General features: G+C 34.1%; 1 non-coding gene across 1 annotated transcript; it reads right to left on the bottom strand.

Annotated features, from left to right (window-relative positions):
* Positions 1-1,751: 1,751 nt before the first annotated feature.
* LOC126007953 (small nucleolar RNA SNORA51) lies at positions 1,752-1,884 on the bottom strand. The gene has a single exon (XR_007495418.1). It is a non-coding gene; the product is annotated as a small nucleolar RNA SNORA51 (small nucleolar RNA).
* Between the last annotated feature and the right edge of the window lie 2,362 nt (positions 1,885-4,246).

Below are 4,246 nucleotides of genomic sequence, written 5' to 3'. Positions count from 1 at the left end.
ACAATTGTGTATTTAAAGTACATTAAAAATTTAATATAGTTATACATTGTGCAATGATCACCACAATAAAATTAACTAATATATCTATTACCTTAAATAGTTACTACATGTATGGAATAGAAAGAAAGTGCTCAAGAATGACCTATAGATGGGCCAAAGAAGTAGCACAGCAGTAGGGCGCTTGCCTTGAACACGCCAATCCAGGACAGATGGTGGTTTGAATCCTAGCATCCCATAAGGTTTCCCCTGCCTTCCAGGAGCTATTTCTGAGCTTAGAGCCAGAATTGACTCCTGAGCGCTTCAGGGTGTGACAAAAAAAATGAATGACTTATAGAAATGCATATTGAGTGCACCAAGACCAAACAGTCCTATGAACATTGAGTAGAAATAAAAAATGATCAGACTTGAACACCATATCCAAAAACAACTACAACAGAATCAATACCCAATCTACAACAGGCTAGACAGAGGGACCACATATATGAATGGCATATAGGCATAGGAAAAAAGTGATCACTGTCACTCATGATGATAAAAAAGGAAATCAAAGCATCATTGAGATATCATCTCATATTAGTAATAATGGCATATAAGAAAACATTTAGAACTAGCCAATGTTGACAGGGTTGTGGGAATGTCATTTTGTTTGACTTCTGAGGAAATTAATATGGAGATCTCTCAAAAAATTAGGAATAGAACTCTCATATAACTCAGTTATATCACTTCTTAGTATCTATAAAAACACAAAAACATTAATTTATGGGTCAGAGCGATAGCACAGAGGAAGGGTGTTTGCCTTGCACAAACTTATACTAGCAGTCAGGGGGCAAAAGAGGGGCGATATGGGATGCATGCTAGGAACAGGGGTTGATGGAGGACAACATTGGTGGTGGGAATGCCCCTGATTCAATGTCACTATGTACCTGAAATACTACTGTGAATGATTTGTAATCCACTTTGGTCAAAATAAAAATTATAAATTAAAAAAAAAAGAAATGCATATTGAAAAAAGGTAAATTGATGTATAAGATAGTCCTTAACTAACAGTATTGCAATATTGCAAACCACATTGCTTAGAAGGAAAAAAGAATGTGAGACATAGAAACAGAGAAGAAAAATATCTCTCATAAAGGAAGGCAGCAGGGAGGGTCAGAGTGAAAGTGGGGACATTGGTTTGGGAAATGTCCACTGGTGAGGGAATGGGAATTGGAACACTGTTTGACTGACACTCAATCATGAACATATTTGTAACTGAGTATCTCATAGTGATTCACTTAAAATTTATTAATTGAAAATTACTTATTTTGAGTATACAATAATGTGCTCTCTAATGATCAAGTTGTTTGCTCCATAACTTGTTCATATACATAACTAAAAATTTGAAATCTGCAGCATTTCCCCATTCCCCATACTTTTTTTCTCATCCAAACCTTGCCAATTCGCTCTGTGTTTCTGAATTCAAGTATTTTCAATTCCACATGTTAAATGATGTCATTGAAAGGTACTTAGCTTTCAATGACTATTTTTCTTTTGTCTATGTCTTCTTTAATTCTCTCTATTAGTGTTTTACAATATTCAATGTGCAAGTCTTTTACCTCTACAGTAAAATTTAATATTTGTGTCAAATTTTATCATTGATTTTTATCTTCCTTTCTCACTTTTTAGTTGGGTAACAGTATATATTGGTCACCACATACATATATAGTATTGAATCACATGTACTAAGCTTTATAATGTATATATTCTATAATATTTTTGTCCACAATTCACAATACAGACCAGGCAAAGGCCTATGTTGAGGTGTATATGGGGTGCATTTACTGCACCTCCTCTTTCTATATAGTCAGTGTAAAGAACACAGCCTGTAGTAAGAATTGGGAGGCCTTATCTTTTCTTTGTTTTTGATTTTTAATATATATATATATATATATATATATAAATACATATATATATAATCCTTCACCAGTGCAACATTCCCATGACCAATATCCCAAGTGTCCTTCCTCCACACCCCACACCGTCCTGTACTCTAGACAGGCTTTTACTTTCCTCATTCAGTCACATTTTGTTATGAGAGTTCTCAGTGTAATTATTTCCGTGACTGCACTAAACTGTCCCTGTGCTGAGCTTCATGTCAGGAGCTGGACCCTCCAGTCCTCCTCTATTTTGTCTGAGAATCATTACACAAATGTTTTTCATTTTTCTCAAAATCCATAGATGAGGGAGACCATTCTGTGTTTATCTCTCTCCCTCTGACTTATTTCACTCAGCATAATAGATTACATATACATCCATGTATAAAAATATTTCATGACTTCATCTCTACTGATGGCTGCATAATAGTCCATTGTGTATATGTACCATAATGTCTTTAACCATTCATCTATTGAGGGGCATCTAGGCTGTTTCCAGAGTCTGGCTACATTCTATAATATTTTAAATAATAAAATTTTTAATTTGTAAGATAAATATTTTGGACACCTACAATACTAATTTTATAGTTTTTATAAGATTTCAAAATTTAGGGGCTGGGCGGTGGCGCTAAAGGTAAGGTGCCTGCCTTGCCTGCGCTAGCCTTGGACGGACAGCGGTTCGATCCCCCGGTGTCCCATATGGTCCCCCAAGCCAGGAGCAACTTCTGAGCACATAGCCAGGAGTAACCCCTGAGCGTTACCGGGTGTGGCCCAAAAACCAAAAAAAAAAAAAAAAGATTTCAAAATTTAACCTTCAATGATATTTCCCCAATAATTTAAAATTTATTCCTATTATTTCTCCTTGAGTAAATAAGTAGTATATTCTAGATTCATTAATTTTATTCTTAAAATTTATGAAAGAGTTGCACTTAGAATTCCTACTTTTTTAACTATCCATTTAAAAGTTTTGTTCCTAGCCTCATCCCTGTGAACTTGTGACTTTGGTCTTGTTTTTTTTGTTTTTGTTGCTCATATAAATATATATATATATATATATATATATATATATATATATATATATATATATATTTGTTTTTTGGGCCACACCCGGCGGTGCTCAGGGGTTACTCCTGGCTGTCTGCTCAGAAATAGCTCCTGGCAGGCACAGGGAAACATATGGGACACCGGGATTCGAACCAACCACCTTTGGTCCTGGATCTGCTGCTTGCAAGGCAAACGCTGCTGTGCTATCTCTCCGGGCCCGCTCATCAATATTATCAGACTCATCACTTTAATGAGATTTTAAAAAGGTAACTTATAATCTTTTTATCCTCTTCATTATTATAACTTTGTTTTAAATTTTATTGACACTTACTTTTTCTTAACACATCCCTTCAGTTTTACAGGAATTCATTCTTTTTTCACTCGGACTTCTTGTGTTAACTTCATAAATTGTATTATTAATTTCCCAATAAAAACAAATAACAGGGCACATTGAGGGGATGTGGCCCAAGTTGAGTGTCTGCCTAGCATGTATGATGAAGAGGACTGTTTAATTTTTATTGTTCTCCAACAATACTAATAATACTTGATATTATATTACAAAGCACCAAAACTAAGTGTACAAGCCCAGGATTATAATAAGGACAACAGAAAAAGGAAAAAGAAGTAGAAGGTACTACTTATATCCTGTAAATTTTATATTTGGTATTATTTTAATAATTTTATTGTGATCAAAGTGAATTACAAGTCTTTCACAGTAATATTTAAGGTACATAGTGATAATAAATTAGTACCATTCCCACCACCAGTGTTGTTCTTCCTCCACCCCTGTTCCCAGGATGCATCCCATACCTTTTTCCTTTGCCCTGTGGACTGCTAGTATAACAAGTCTCCTTTGTGTATAGCTTTTTGTAGATTGGGTATTGATTCTGGTGTCGTTGACTTTGGGTTTGGTGCTTAAGTATGATCATTTTATATATCAACTCAATGTTCATATGACTGGTTGCTCCTGGTACCATCTATTTTATATTTGGTATTTCTCATTCAGCTCTGTATATTATTTTTACTTCCATTATGATTTCTTATTCAACTTATTTTTATTTAGGTTTTATTATTGTTTCTTAGTTTCAAAGTAAATAGTTTTGAAAAATAATAAATAATAAATTTTGAAAAAATAAAAAATAATAAATTTTGAAAAAATGATTGTATGGTTTTAATTCATGGATGCTTTGTACTTATTTTTATGGTCCCACTACCTCCTAGAACTGAGGGGTCTTTTTGTTTGTTTTTCTTTAATTTTTATTGTGGTCAAAGTGAATTACAATTCTCTC

This window comes from Suncus etruscus, chromosome 4 (assembly GCF_024139225.1).
Source record: "Suncus etruscus isolate mSunEtr1 chromosome 4, mSunEtr1.pri.cur, whole genome shotgun sequence".
Lineage (NCBI taxonomy): Eukaryota > Metazoa > Chordata > Mammalia > Eulipotyphla > Soricidae > Suncus > Suncus etruscus.
The sequence above is the reverse complement of the archived record's forward strand: the minus strand, read 5'-3'. Positions and strand labels throughout refer to the sequence as shown.